Below are 17156 nucleotides of genomic sequence, written 5' to 3'. Positions count from 1 at the left end.
GTTTACAGAAACCGCGAGATGCTACCGCCGAACGTGATGATCCTAATCTACCAGTCTTTATTTTATTCTCACCTAAACTACTGTCACTTAGTTTGGGGCACTACGACACAAGAAAACCTACAAACATTGCATGTCCTACAAAAGAGCTTCTTACGCGTAATGGAAAACCTTCCTCGGTGGCACACAACAACCGAACTTTTTGCCAAGCACAAAATTGTGCCTGTAACTAAATTATATGACTATCGTCTGTGTCATTCGTTCAAGCGTGAAATTAAATATAGTACATTTCTACTTTGTAAGATTGCTTTGCTAGAGCCGCGAAAACATATAAACAGAACAAGAAATACAGATACATATAACTTCAAACATACCGAACAAGTTATGGCACGCAAACCCTGGAAAACAAGCTTCCGCGACTGCTCAAAAGCTTCGCAGCTAAAAACACACCCCTTGAAAGATTCACAAATACAGAGTTATTATCATTTTTTCTTTCATAATTTATGTTATATCTTTGTGTACTTCCTTTGTGTACTTCCTTTGAATATGTGTACTTTGAAAAAGTGTACTTCAAAGTGTACTTTGGGAAAGTGTCCTTCGTTTGAATGTCTTCTGTTCTTTTTTTGCAAATACAAACCATTGCAGCTTTTTATTCCTAACTTTTTGTTCCACTGTGCATCTTCTTTTTTCATGTTTTTTTTTCTTTTCCGTAGTAGGTTGTAACAAGGCTTAGAAATGTTATCCCAGTGTTCCTGTGTATTGGTGTTATGTACATTTGGTTGTATTTTCTTTTTCTCATCTTGATCGTTGCTGTTCGCCAATTTAGGGGTGAGCAGCTTCAGCCAAGCTGTTTTTTGGAGCATTTACTGGAGCTTTCTTTTGAGCTTTTGCAGCTTTTACTGCGGGCCCCTGTCATCATGTAATGATGATGAAATAAACGTATTGTATTGCGTCAAAACAGCACAGCGACACAAGGGCACGAATTTTTGGAACGCCTAAATGGGCAAATATTTTGAAGTTAACATGTATAAAAACACTTTAGTGGGCGCAAACTGCTCTCTCTGAGTTTCTCTTCACGTTTCCTTGCTCTTTCTCGGGAAAAATACTACGGCTTTAATTATTACAGCATGTGGGATATTTGAAATGAAAGCGGCAAAAGCCAGGGACGACATTTGGTAAAACGTTTGCTCCTTTTTAAGTAGCCCTGCAATTTTTATGATAATCATCAATCAATCATGAATCATCAATCATGTTTATTTACGTGCCCAGGAACAGCCAGAGGCCTGAGTGCTGGCGCACGGGTAGTTACATGAAAACAAAATACAAGAAACATATAGCAAGAAACAAACAAGCGACAAAACACACACAAGTTGAAGTAGTGAAGATGACAGAAATAAAGCATAGGCGGAGCCTGGGTACAGGTAAAAAATTAAAAAAAAAAGATGCCTATGTTGGTCTGCCTGTCGTAAAGGCCACACGACAGGCAGAGCAACAAAGTTTGACAGTAATACAACAAAAATAACGGCAAGAGTGTAGAGACAAATGATAAAACGAACAAATGACAGTTAACAGTTTCAAAAATAGGCAACTATCAGTTGGATAGACAACCGCAGAGAAACCAAATTCCAGAAAAAAAAGAACGACAGACATATCATAGGTGTTTAACATACTGTATTCAACACCGCTGTACGGTAAATTGTAAAGGATTTCTGAAAGATGTCAAGGCGTTCAAAGAAGCGGTTGTAACAATTCTGTATTCTGCGCACAATAATAATAATAATAATATAATAATAATAATAATAATAATAATAATAATAATAATAATAATAATAATAATAATAATAATAATTTATTTCCCAATTTACGAAAGGATACAAGCAAAGGAAGCACGGGAGAACACACTCGTACGACGACAAATTCGCATGCAGCATTTATTTCAAATAATTTCAGCCTTAGCAAATATATTATGTACGAGGCGCTCATGCATAGGTGCGTAGTGGTGGGACAATTGTTTTGCTACTTTGAAGTTGGGACAATTTTTCTGGCACCATTTGTTCCGGGACCATTAGTTCCGGGGCCATTTGCTCCGGAACCATTTGTTCCGGGACCATATCGCCCGCACATCGTGCGCATGGTCTTCTGCTTAGCAGTTACACAGGAAAAAACAAACACGCCTCAAGTGTAACGTACACTGCGACGACGTACACTGCAAACACCCCACGAGATTAGCGTTGCACATCCTATAGCAGTTTTTTGCGCAATAAGGCGGGATTGTTTGCGAACCACTTCCGTGCGGCCGGAGCCATGCACGGCGGATTGCGTATAACGCGGCTGTGTGTGTGTGTGTGTGTGTGTGTGGCCGTGGTTAGCATTTTGTAATAGCAAAACTTCACGCCCGCTTTACAATTCACGCGATGAGAGCAGTCGGCCTTGGTTTTTTACTCAAGCGGACGAGCCGCTCCCCCTCGCTGGAGCCAAGGCCGACGTAGCCATCGCCAGTTACGCCCGATCTCCTGTAAGTATTACCAGTGATTAATAATTAACAGTGACTCTGGCTAGTCAGTGAGCGGAAGCGGTTCGGTCGGATGGGTAAAAATCAAGAGAGATTGCTCTCAACGCGAGTTGTGTTTCCTCTGGACGGAACTTTAGTGACAGTTGCCGTTCCGTCTGGACGGAACACTAGACACAGCCTAACAATGCTGCCAAAGGAGGCTGTGATGAACTGCTGAACAACAATACAAGTGAAGCAATTTGTTTGTTTCTGAAGTCTCTTCTAGGTGATTGCAGCTTAAATCAGGTTCAATTCTCTTTCCCACGCAGTGCTTGAAGCCCACATGATGTGTCGGTGCATGTTTTCAACTGGTACCGTCAATATCATGGCAATAATTTTTTTCCTTCAAAACATGAATATAATTAGTCCTTAATAATGGCTGCGATGTCTTAGGGAAGCATAGGGAACGATATTTAAGGTTGTGCTCACATTGACATCAAACCCATTGAAACGATTTTCAAAAATTTGAAACATGACAATAATGCATTACTGCCAATAATGACAATAGCCAGTGCTTAAAAATTATTGCTACGAGAAACAGGTTATCCTCTTCTAAAAAATTTAAAATAAAACTTTCAGGGTGATATAACCATCTAGAAAAGGCAGTTTTCCCATCTATTCTCTAGGGGTATATTTTCTAGAACTATATTTATTTACATCGTCACGTGTTTTTAACAAAGAGTGTATTCTTTGCTGGGCAATTATGTACACAAGCTACTAGAAAGAGACCTTCGGCCTTAAACAGTCCAGAGGAGACCCACTTTCTTTTTTTAAGCATTTGCTCTTGTGCCACAGAATGAGAGCCCAATACAAAATCTAACTGAGCAACACGCGTGGCCGCGAATTATTCGGAGACGGTAGTGAATGTTGCAGTGCTTAAACGCTCCCCATGCGTGACCAGCATTGCTTATGCCTCTGCACTAGAGGCACGATACGCATGTAGTTTCGACGTGGTAGCAAATTCGGGTTGAATGGACGTTTTTGGTGCTACTGATACGCATGCACAAACATATATGCGATTATCGAACGATTGGAACACTCAAACATTCACTGCACATGCGGGGCTTGCGAGTGTGACGCCAATTTCAACCATCGTACCCTCAATCTGAACGCAGAGAGCCTTGTTTGTACTAGTGCACTTTACTGAGTGACCGCTTTGAAAAATGACAATCCCTGCAGTGTAGTGTAGACTGCTATGTGCCTCGGCTAAAAGTTACCTAAAGCGTACTACTCCAGTCCAGGTACGAAAAATGATGCGAATAAGTGCAATATTGCAATTCCTTAAAAAGAACTTCCCACAAAAGAAAAAAACTTGCGAACTCAACATGGAGCGGTCGACCGCGCGTATTGGCGATCGGTTGTTGCGAGCAACAAACCGTTTAGCCAACGTAGCAGTATGAACCTACTTCGCTCAACAAAAAGCCTAAAAACGGCACAAACATAGGGCTCTTCGATTTACAGACTCGAATTCACCGCGGATATTCCGCGAGAGTCCGAGGATTCCCCGAGGCCATAAGGATACACAAGAAAATCGAATGCCTGACTACTTTCAGGGAATCGGCGGTGAGTCCGGGACTGTAAATCGAACAGCCCTACTGTAGCTACTCCCGCACGCAATATCCGCGGTCGAAAGGCAGATCTACGTTACGACGTAACCCTCAAATTCAGTCTCTGTCAAAAAACATTAGGGCTAACTGACGACGCAGACGTCTAACACGGAACGAAGAGCCTTGCCCTGTTAAATACACAAGTAAAGTGCGAAAAGTTGTCTAGTCACTTACCTTAAATCACAGGCGACATATCTTCGTCGAAACAATAATCCAATGTCTTCCAAACAACCACAACAAAGCCACTCTACAAGCGCGCACAACTCCACCGACTCGGCGGCCAGGAAGAAGGGAATGCGACGGCGTGATGGTGTGGCGATGTTGCTGGATGGAGCAGTGGAGTACTGAGGCCGGGGTTTCGGTTTCGGCTGTGCCTTTGTTTCTTCGTAACGCAGTTCATACAAGGCGCGAAGTAAACAAACTGCGTCGAAACAAAGTCTGGCTTGAACATAGACAGATAAAGCAATGTAAATAAGAAGATCAGGTTGCCATACCCAGCAAAAAGTTGAGTTTGTTGGGCTATCCTGTATATGAGCAATTAAGTTGTTGAATAAACCTCCGACATCACTTGGGGGGAAATCACTTTTGGTTAAAAACTACCAAGAACAGGCACATTTTCCGTTTAAAAAAAATCATATCTTGCTGTCAGCGAAAAAAAAAATAAAAACCAGACCACCAGAGGATCGAACCACCAACCTTTGCAGAAAAAGCGAGCGCGTAACCACTGCACCACTGCCACAAACGGCAAGGGCGCCCCAACAAGCGGTATTTATTTGGTTTCTCAAACTGAATCGCCAATGAATGCACAAATATTGTGAGTTATGTTTACTGCTTCTCGTATATAAACCATTCCGGCAGTCATACCGTTTCTTGGGCAGGCACCGGACTCCAACACGAGGCTCACCTTGAGCCGTGTAGCCAGCAATCTCAACCTAAAAGAGATATCGCACATCCCCGTTCCCCCCGACGATTGCCAACGTAGCTATGAGTGAAATGGCATGCGCGCCCGGAATGAAAATTATGTTGTGTATAATACCATGGTTGGATCTGTCTCAAGGCAGCTGAATACAACTAAGGCGGATCGGCGAAGCGCTAGACCCGTAGTCTGCCGCGTACAATTTAAGCCATGCCACGGACGGTTCTGTCCGCGGGCTCAGCACAGCGAAAATGAACACGTTCGGTTTGACCCTGTCGCTGCGAAAAAAAGCTGCCCATGTTTTCAACGTAAGGGTCGGCACTGCCCCCCTTACACCAAAAACGGCGAATAAAGGGCATACAGTTTCATACCAGCCCTTCAAGTTCTGGCTTGAAAACAAGAAGCACTAATCAAAGTAGCTTTTCTCTAATATGCCAAGTTTTCAGGAGCACCTTATCAAAAAGGCAGTTATTGTTTTTTTTTTCTCGATATTCCCAATGCCACTGCTATGCTTCTGTTATTATATCAGTCCTTCGCTATCGAATGAAGTTTGGCTTGCTGCCAGCATTTGTTCGAAAAATGCTTTTCCATCATCAATACAGCAGTCAAGCTTGCCGTCACGCCAGCATCTGACGTCATTGCGCAGCGTTCCTATTAAGTTTTCTGCAACACCTTTTCAAAAAGGCAGCTTTTGTTTTTTTCTCGCAACGGTCAATGCCACCGCCATGTTTCTGTTATTACAAGTGCTTCGCTCTCGTATAAATTTTGCCTTTCTGCCGTCATTCATTCAGAAAATGCATTTCCATCATCAATTCAGCAGTCAAGCTTGCCGTCACGCCAACATCTGCCGCCATTGCGCCGCAAGCATGGAGGGAGGTGGTGAAAGACGATGGAAGGTGCTGGCAGGCATGCCACCATGCCTGCCGGCAGCTTCCAGCGTCCCCTTCCAGCAGCTTCCATTACAGTTTCTTACGTACATCAAGCTTTCCAAGGCGACCATCAAACGCAATCAACCTTTCCAGCAATGAATCTTGATGGTTGGTTGATGGAATTTTCAACAGGGTTTCTGCATATTAATTTTTAGGCCCAAGGTTCTACTCTGTTTGTCCAGTGCCGAAAGCATGCTTTGCAATTCGTCCCCCGAGTTACTTAGCAAGGCAGTGTCATCAGCAAATCTGAGGTTGCTGAGTTATTCTCCATTAACAAAGCACCGACGCGATCCTTGTTGAAACGAAGGTACTTATCACTAATTGCCCCCTGGCCCCAAGAGGGCGGTTTTCCACTAAGCACTTTCGCCCCCAAACCACAGTGATAAGAATGGGAGAGCACATCATCATCATCATCATCATCATCATCATCATCATCACCGACCTATCTACGCCCACTGCAGGGCAAAGGCCTCTCCCATTATTCTCCAATTACCCCGGTCCTGTGATAACTGCGACCAATTTATCCCCGCAAACTTCTTGATCTCACCTGCCCATCTAACTTTCTGCTGTCCCCTGCAACGCTTGCCTTCTCTAGTGATCCACTCTGTTGCCCTTAAAGACCAACGGTTATGTTAACATTCCATTACATGCTCTGCCCACGTCCATTTTTTCGTTTTAATTTCTACTAATATGTCCTTAACACGCATTTGCTCCCTGACCCATTCCGCTCTCTTCTCGTCTCTTAATGTTACACCTATAGTCTTCCGCTCCATTTCCCACTGATTCGTTCTCAATTTAAGTTGACCCTCTTAGTGAGCCTCCAAGTTTCTGCCCCGTAGGTGAGTACCGGTAAGATGCAGCTGTCCTTCACTTTCTTCTTCAGGGACAATGGTAGGCTGCTATTCATTACCTGAGAATGTCTGCCGTATTCACTACACCCCATTCTGATTCTTTTAATTATGTCTGATAACTTCACTCCGTTCTGATCCGACTGAAATCACAGCCTTTTAAAACCGTGCGAACGAAGCAGAGCCGAAACCGAAACGGAAAGCAGTAGGTGCGGAGGGTGCCTCAATTCAGCCGCGTCCCGCGAACACGAAGACGGTGGCATCGAGGCGCCAACTGTCTGCGCTCGTTAGTGTCATGATGAACTACTTCGATTAACTTCTAGACGGCAGCATTTCCTAGACGGCATCTGAACGATGAAAGTAATGGGAAAGATATAAGACGCGTTCGCAGGCGTACTCGCGCTTGAATTCGTTGATTGATTGATTGATTGATTGATTGATTGATTGATTGATTGATTGATTGATTGATTGATTGATTGATTGATTGATTGATTGATTGATTGATTGATTGATTGATTGATTGAGTGTGGGGTTTATCGCGCCGACGCAACGCAGGCGATGAGGCGCACCGTAGTGGAGGGCTCCGGAATAATTTTGACCACCTGTGGATCTTTATCGTGCGCCGAAATGTCATACACACGGGCGTTCTTGCTTTTCGCCTATATCAAAAAAGCGGCCGCCGCGGCCGGGAATCGAACCCGCGACCTCGTGCTCAGCAGCGCAACGCCTTAGTCACTGAGCCACCGCAGCGGGTCACGCTTGAATTCGTAGCGCAGTGGGCGGAGCGCTGCGTACCTCCCGTTGCGGCGAGAGAGGTCGTGGCTCGAATACGGGAGCAGCCACGCCAATGAAACTTTTAGATGGAAATCATCTCTTAGTCGACCCTCCGTCGTCCCTCGGCGTCCGGCGTCCGCTCCTCTCCTTCCCGTAGCCTCTCCACGCCAGCTGTGATAACGGCGCTCTCCTTCTCGCCGCTCGGCTCGTCTCGTGGCGGCTCAGGAAGACACCGGCAACACTGTCGCTCCAGGATCCCTAACCAGCTGTGATAACGCCGCTCTCCTCCTCGCCACTCGGCTCGTCTCGTGCCGGCTCAGGAAGACACCGGCAACACTGTCGCCCCACGAGCCCTTAAAGGGAAGCGTGCTGGTCTCGTGCCGGCCCAGGAAGACACCGGCGACACTGTCGCTCCAGGAGCCATCTCATGTTCGGGGCTATGTCCCTCCCTTGTTGCGCCGTCTACACCCCCACTGCGCATAAGCGTCTCTCCTCCATTCTCCTCTCCTCCAGCTGAATAAACGCAGGTGCGCGCGCTGCGCGGCGTTCAGTGCTCCGACACACCGCCTGCGCCGGTTCTGCTCCGGTGTGGAATCTACACGGAACCCCCATGCTTTACATCACCACATCGTTCCCTTCGGGGAGATGGTGCAATTGTTTTCTGTCGACGCCATTTCCGCGACGGATATACCACCGGTCAGATCTTGTTGTACCCGGGCATAAAATACTTTCGTGTTAAAAAAAAGAATTATGGCACATTTCACTGAAATTTATGGTTGCCGAAATAAGGTACCGAGAGCGGTTGCATGACGAATGGCGTGCTGACTGCAGCCCTTGCTTTACTTTTCTGATAACGAGAATAGCTGTGTCGTGTTTCCCAAAACATGACAGGGAAAACAATCCCTAACGTTTAGAAAGAATTCCTTACGGATCAATAACGCTGGAAAAAAGAATTAAGAAAAAACGAAATGGAAGGTGGCGGTTCTGTTTAACCAACATATGACAGGAAGAAGCTGAAAAAAATTCTGAAGAATTTCAGAAAATTATCTACAAATGCGTAGAAATCTTATGCCGCTGCGTTGAGTGTGAGTTTCCTCCGACCAATTGTTTTTGTTTTTTCTAAATCCTGTCCTACCAATTATCTCCAATTGTCATAATATAACGATTGCAGCTGATACTTTGGCGAAATCTCCATTATTGTTGAAATGCAGGATGCTACACTGTTTTTCGTTAACCGTACTTGTTTCTTTATTTTTATTATTCGTTCAGATTTTTGGAATATCATTCGACCAATTATGTTCATTCGCGCTATTACAACAATTACAGGCGGAACTTTCGCTAAATCTGCATTATTGTGGAAATGCCATGCCGATATGTTACGCGATTTTTCGTATTTACTTTATATTTTTATTATTTGTAGTTTTTCAGAATTCCCGACCAATTATCTCCATTTAAGTTATTGCAACGATTATATTTAGACCTTTTTCGGAATCTGCACTGTTGTGGAAATACAGGGCGCTACACGGTTCGCGATTTTGCGTAATTATATTACATTTTTCTTATTTTTTTTAGTTTTTTTTATTTAATTTGATAAATTATGTCCATTTACGCTGATATAACGATTTCAGGCGGAACTTTCACACGTTTTGACATTTTTTGTTGTTTTTGAATATTCTTCTTATTAGATGCGACTGCATCGCATTCACTCGCCTTGTCCCTCCACACGGCGTTGTTGTCTGTCCACACCCATCCCCCATTCTCCTCGCCGCCCGAGCTGCGCTCTCCGCCGCTCACCCCCTCTCCTCTCTGATAGCAAACACACTCCCGCGAGGGGCATTGGATTGGATTCGATTGGGTTGGCTTGGCTTGGATTGGATTGGATTTGGATTTGGATTTAGATTTGGATTGGATTGGATTAAAGTGGATTGTGTTGGATCGTGTTGCGTCATAGCCGCGGTCGTTCCTGCACCGGCGTTCCGATTTCGGGCACGTGCATAGACTTGATCTTCGCTGCAAATTGCACGGTGTCCCCGTCACTCCACCATCCACTACCCGTACACTTCAGCGACCACAAGGCCGTCCTCCCTAACGTTACGCCGCGTGTTAAATAAAGAATACATCATACGCGTTCCTCACACGTTTCACGCAATTAGATAATCAACCCAACGGAAACGTGAACCCCCAAGATGCGTCGCATCTTCACAAGGTTCCGTTCGCGGGAAGGTGAGGTAATTGTTTTTAGTTTTGCAAAATTTCGTTCTACAAATTATCTCCATTTATGCTATCACAACGATTACATTTGGAACTTTCGCGAAATCCGCATTACTGTGGAAATGCAGGGCGTTACACGCTTCGCCATTTTCTGTAATTGTTTTATATTTTTCGTATTCTTTAGTTCCTCAAAATTTCGTGCGACCATTCATCTCCATTTACTCCATTATAGCGATTACAGGTGGAACTTCCGTGATATTTTTATTTTAGTGGAAATGCAGGGCGTTACACGTTCCTGGCTGTTAGGGTACTCGGCAAAGAATGCTATGAATTAATAAATGTGGGGAAGAATGAATGGCAAGACGAGTTCAAAATTATAGTGGTACGACTCATACAGTGAAACAATCGGAGCGACAGACACCAGACAAGGTTCACTAATTGGTCGTAGCCTTCAACTAGGTTGCTGAGATGCCGCGACGTTGTTTAGCTGCGTCTAAAGCATCTACCGAAGTGATGGAAGGTCGGTGTAAAATTCACTTGCCATTTCGGTCATGGTGGATGACGAGTGAATATGTGTAACACGCGACAAACAGGTGACGCACAATTTACCCGTTCGTTACGCGGCATAAGTGGTGCTCACGAAGTGTTATAAATGACTTAGGAAACGTGAAGTTTACAGCATGGGCTTCAGTATAAACAAAATAAAAAAAAATTGGCGCAGCTTCCACTGGTGGTGAAAGGGTGGAAAATCAGCAGAACTGGTGGCTCCTCTTCCTCCTTCGGGGCCCGGCTGTTACATCATCATAATAATAATCAATCAATGAATCACTCAATAAATCAATCAATCAACGTTTATTTTCGGTGCCAAGGAACAACCCTAGGGTATTGGTACTGGTGCACCATGTACAAAACATTTATAAAATTGCGCCCACCTCCCCGCGAGGGGAACCCTGTGTAGATGCGACGCATTGTGAGGTTTACTTGGTGTTTTCGTTGGATTGATTCTGAAATCGCGTGAAACGTGTCGGGAACGCGTATAATTATTATGTTTTACGATTATTATTATGTTTTATTGTCCAATATTGGTCAATCTCTCTAAGTGGTATGCTTGGGGCTTCGCTGTCGCAACGACCTTTACTCCATCATTGTAGCTGTAAGGGAGCTTCTTTTCTTTTATTGCAAGTGTTAATCATTGCCCCATCATGCGTTGTATCAGTAGCTTCTTGATGTAGTTTGAATGAGTCAAGGATATAAAGCGCGTTCGTAGCATTTGATTCTGTATCGGTTTTGTGGTGCTGTGGGAAGAGCACCATGTACCTCGCGTTCCGCCCACAGGGTCGTGGGATCGACACCGGGCACCGCTAACCATTATTTTTTTTTATAGTGTAGGGGGAGGGGTGTGGACGGACAACGCCGTATGGAGGGACAAGGCGAGTGAATGAGATGCAGTCGCATCTAAAAACAAACTAACATCAACACGACACAACCCACAAAACCATATGTATGACACAAGTAATAAAGTAAAAATAGTAACAGAAATGTCAGAAAGCAAAACAGCAAAAATCAGGAAGCTTAGTGCTGCAAGCCATGACACTCGGCCAGCGAAATATACAAGGCACGTGAAAAAAATAATAACAACAACAACAACGACGAGGACAGGTCACTAGGTATGCAGCCAGAAGGAGGCTTCTCCCGTCGACCTCCAACCGCTCCTGTTCCGTGCCGCTCGACTCCCTTCTTTTCCTCCAAATTTCCCTAATTCATCCCTCCATCGACTAACTCGCCTTCCTATTTTACTAGAACCGCCTGTCGGTCTCCACTCTGTCATCCTGGTAGTCCCCCGGTTGTCATTTCGCCTGATTATGTGGCCAGTCGAAGTCCATTTCTTTAAACTATGATATCTTCTACGCAGTTTGTTCGCTGATCCAGGAAGCTCGTTTCCCGTCTATAAACGTTACATCGTTCAGTTTTCGTTCCATGGACCATTCAGCCAACCTAAGTTTGATTTCAAGTTGCTCAGTAACGTGCCGAGCTTTCATGACAAATGTCATGACCTCACGCGAGTTTTAGAACTTTCCGCGGAACGTTCTCCATGAATGGCAGGCCCGTATCGTTTCGTGCGCAGGCTCTCACATCTCGCCCAAAGTAGACCTCGTTAGGACGCGCTAGGACCCGCGACTCAGTCCTAAGCCAGCGCCAACGCTACGAACTCGAAGCAAATGCTGGATACCCGCAATTCGATGATTGCTCAAGGGAATGGACGCGGTTTTGTTACGTCAGGAACCAGGCGAAGCATTTTCATTTCTTTCAAATTGGCTTCCCTTGTTATTATTCCCGGCCGCTGCTAACACAGTGCACCTGGGGCTTTTGGGCTGAACATTCGGTTAGGTTGCCTATTTCACGGTGGGAGGTCTCGAGCCGATTCCTGGAACCTCCCTAACCACATTTTAGGGGCGAAGACCCTCTTGATCGGGCCCTGTCCTGGCCGTACACGGCACATTGTACACCGCACATTGATGATGAATGTGGCAGGATCCCCCTTGGGATTGGGCAGCCAAATATTGGCCGAGGAGGTCATAACGTTCAACGCGTTTGTTGCTACCCAACAAGGAGGAGAGGCAGAAGGAGAGGTGGTCGTTCGTCGCCTGCGAGCTCAAGACTATTGCTCGGTCCCTGTTTTGTCCCTCGTAGCTGCCATAAACGGCGAACTGATGATGATTGTGCCAAGATCGCCCCAGGGAATAGCCCAACAAAGATTGGCTGAAGAGGTCAAAACGTTCAACGCATTCGTTGATACCCAACAAGGAGGAGAGGAAGAAGAAGAAGTTGTCGTTCGTCACCTGCAAGCTCAAGACACGTACCGCGGGTACGCGACCCAGCACGCTCTGCAGAAGACGACGGCCAGGGTGGCTAAAATGTCACACACAGAATTCGCCAACATACCCTTGGAGATTCTCATCATCCCAAACAAGCCCGACATAATCAACACAAACATCGACATCGTCGACGGGCTTCTCAACGGAGCGGTGGAAAGCTTGACGTGTCGAGTCTTTATATGATGTGTGGGCGAATGCTTCACAATTTTACCGATAAGCATTTTAGCTTCGCCCCTTTCATCATCATTCACTTCGTGGAGGTGGCGGGATTTTTTTCTTGAAGCTTCCAGGTATATCCGTGCGCTGGATAGATTCCTGTCTGGGTTACCAACTCTGCAATTAATAAAAAATGCTTATCAGCTGTGTTAAGTACGCCCCCTTAAGACACATTTGATTGATTTATTGAATTATTGATTGTCTTCACAGTCGTAAGCCCAAAAGCTACTGCGGCTACAAACTATGATGTTCATAGAAGCAATATAACCTGCCTTGGTATGCCTGGGAACCCTCGCTAACGGGCGTATCCAATAGCGTTATCAAGCAGTGTGTTTCCTTTGAGCGACTGTGTTATTGAAAAAAGATATGTATGTGCGGAGGATTGCTTTAGCACGTGGTAGCACGGATTCGTTTGCTTTGGGCTTCCCCGAGCTCCTTATTAGTCTCAACCAAGTTTTCGCTTTTATGAAAGGCGGTATGATATTTTTACTGGTATTTTTTGTCTCGGGAATATTGCTCCGGTTGAGTTGTTTAATGTTTGTTTTTCGTAGCTTTCTTGTTTCAGCTGACACTGGATTAAGGGAGTTATGCGAATTCAAAATTGCTGCTGAATTAGTCCTTTTAATGTACGCAATCAATAACTTGGTGGTGTAGCGTCGTTCAGAGTTTTAGAGTTTGTTGAATGAGTGTTAGGAGAGAAACACCAATATTCGTTCGCTGTGACCACATAACCTTACACGACCCCGCCGCATTAGTTTACAATTATTTTGCCTGCCACTTTAGTATTTAAAACGCCGACTATCACCCGTGCTATGAGTAATATCGCCAGTAATTATGCTCATGCACCGGCGGCACCCGATACGCAGGCTAGGAGTCAGCTAAATTTGGACCTGCTGATGGGGAAGCGTATCGTCATACACGACGTCACGATGTCGACCCGGAGAATGCTTAAAGAAGGCGACAGTTTGGTAGGCATTTCCATAGTTAAAGATGCGGCCACCCCATTCTTACCATACTCAATCTTGCGGAATCTGGTTATGGTAATTAGGCAACACTTGGAATTTCCGAAGGTCTCCCTTCAACTGCCAGGGATGGGGAGCTGTTCCGCCTCTTGTTCAAGATTTCATTTTCACCCTCACCGGCTAACAGCTGTGTTTAGTCCAGTTTTTCAACGCACCAGTTGCAGAACCTAAACTCTGTTTCATTTCACCGTGGTTTCCCGGACGCAGGTACCCGGAAGTTGGATTTGACACCGCTAGATATAGGTTTACTTTGATTGATTTCTGACGGACTGTCTGAAGTATACGAAAGCAAGTAACATAAAAAATGTCGCAAAAAAAACATGCGGAGAAATACGAGATCCCGATATAGAAAACGGTCAGCCAAACAGTTTGACTTTCAATTTCAGTCAGCCATCGAAATGTGCGTATTTCAGATAAAAAATCACACCCTTTTCTGTGGATGGATAGCCACGGACTGAGAGAAACCTTTTACGGGAAATCGTACAGTAGCAGATGAGGGAAGCCGACATTGACATATGTTCGTTGGTCTCAAGCGCAAAGCGTGGTTAGATGAACCTCGAAGTCCACCTTGTACGGCGAACAAGAAAGTACACAATACAACGTTAGTGACAGAAACACAAGAGAACTCAACGATCCATCTAATGTGGCGCTGGTTCGCTGAGCTCCTGAAAAAAAAGACTAGACTAACTGCAACAAAAACTAAAAACGCGGAATTAGTTTCTCTGTGCCTCGGGAGATTCTACGTCTGCGCGGAATGTGGATGACTCTGTGCTGGATTACCACCGTGGGTGACTTTGATTGATGGTAGGTGAACCCACACGTTTTCTTCCTCTTTGGTTAGCCACGACCAAGGAGCGGTTATATAGGCCGATAGACGCTGCTATAAATTACTACTGCTATGTGACAAGTACATTCAAAAGGATTTACCTTCTCCCCAAAATATGTGTACTATTTTCTATCCCTACTTATGCTTATGAGTACAATCCCTACTAATTAAAACATTTATCCGCTCATTCAACAACTTTTTAACTTCGAGTGAGCCTTTCCCTCCCAAACCCAATTTCTTCCCCATGGGTTTTACCGTTGTTCACTATGCTGGGGTCAGAACAATCATTAAGGGACTAACGCGATCACGTTCCTGTACCACTCATGGAATTACTTCTACATTTCTTGAAAACACTTTAAAATACAGTTTAATAATATCGAATTCTACGTTCAACAAATCTCTTATTGATGGATGCTTGCCTACTGATTGGAAAATAGGGAAAGTGGTGCCCCTTCACAAGTCAGGAGACATGCAAAACTCATCTAACTACCGTCCAATATCACTCCCATCTCTGCAATGCAAAATTCTTGAACACATAATTTTTACGCACCTGGTTAACTTTATTGAATCGATTTATATTTGTCATCCATCTCAGCATGTATTTCGAAAATATTATTTGTGTGAAAACCAACTTCTCATGTTCACTAATGACTTGTGGTCATTTCTTGACTCCGGACTTGAAAGTGATTTTTGTGTTTTTCAATTTTTCTAAAGGTTTTGACACGGTTATCTAAAGACTTCTAACACCAAGGCTCAGTCAGTCAAACATTGATACTACACTTTTGAATGGATTATAGCTAATCGAACTCACATGTTCTCGCTAATAAAACAAACACAGCCGCAAACCCCGTCAATTCTGGTGTGCCTCAAGGATATTTTTTGCACCATTGCTCTTAATCTACATCAACGACATTCCTAGTAATATAGTTAGTTCTATCTCTCGTTTCGCAGATGATTGAGTTGTGTGGCGTAAGCAAACTACTAACTCAGTTATCGCAGCAATACAGACTGACCTCGAAAATATCACTGCTTGGTGTACGCTCTGGTATATGGACCTGAACATTTCTAAATGTAAATCAATAAAATGTCACCAGACCAATCATCCTGTCCAAACTATTTTCTTAACAATATTCTCCTTGACTTCGTAGTTTCATACAAGTACCATAGTATACATACATCTAATTATCTTTCCTAGAATCGGAATATCGAGCGCATAGTTTCAAAATCAAACTGTATGCTTGGGTACCTGAAATGTAACTTCCCCATTGCACCGTCTTCACTTAAAAAAACAATTGTATTTCACTTAGGTTCAATTTAACGTAGAATACGCCTCTTCTGTTTGGGATCCTGGTTACGATGCCCTAAGAAATAGTTTAGAAAGTGTTCAGAACCGCTCAGTCCGCTTCATTCTTTCCAACTACCATCGCACAGCAAGCGTTACTAACATGAAGACCACACTTAACATTCCCTCTCTTGCCTCTCGCAGAAAGCTGTCTCTGCTATGCCTCTTTCACAAGATATATTATCACAATCATTTGCTGCGATCACGTTTCATGGCACCCCCTTCTTATACTTCTGCCCGTGTAGACTACCATCATAAATTTCGCATTCCATTTCAGCGCACTACGACATACAGTAACTCATTTTTTTTCGAAGGCGTGCGCTGATTGGAATCATCTGCCTGCCTGATTGGTTGCATTCCCAGATACTCATCTTTTTCGCGTTGCACTTACAAATATTATCTAAAACGTACACCCCTAAGCCTTATCTGCTTAAGTTATCTTTTTTTCCCTTTATGTTGGGGACGTGACAGCGCCTGCACTAATATCACCTCTGAATTTTTTCACAGCGGTATATTTGTGAGTTGTTGCTTACGTACACTTTATATTTGTATTTTTACTTAGCAGTGAATTTTTAATTTTTTGATTACATTGACTTTATACTTGGTATTTTGCCGTAAAATACGTGTCTTGGCTCATGCCTTCTTGCTGTTGGCTTATTTCTTTGAGTTCCCTTTTTTTACGTGCCTTGTATTCGACTATTGATGTAACCCTCCTTTCTATAACGCTTCCTCTAAACCCTGAGGGTATAAACAAATAAATAAATAAATAAATAAATAAATAAATAAATAAATAAATAAATAAATAAATAAATAAAAGAACCGCCATCACCTAGTTACAGTCAGCCTGCGTTTTGTGGACGATTGGTGCGATTACAAGTATATCCACCAGTCAGCTGAGTTAACCTACCAACGTTCCCAAGTATCGTAAAGGGCGAGTAAAGGTCTATACGATGTTGACGCAGGCTGCACAAGAACCTCCGGCTTTTGAGGACACCGCTCCAGACAGTTTAAAAGCTAATTGCAGAAAGGAACAAGAATAAA

Source organism: Haemaphysalis longicornis, unplaced genomic scaffold (genome assembly GCF_048455015.1).
Source record: "Haemaphysalis longicornis isolate Haplotype H1 unplaced genomic scaffold, Haemaphysalis longicornis Haplotype H1 scaffold_14, whole genome shotgun sequence".
Classification (NCBI taxonomy): Eukaryota; Metazoa; Arthropoda; class Arachnida; order Ixodida; family Ixodidae; genus Haemaphysalis; species Haemaphysalis longicornis.
This window is presented reverse-complemented; position numbering follows the sequence as displayed.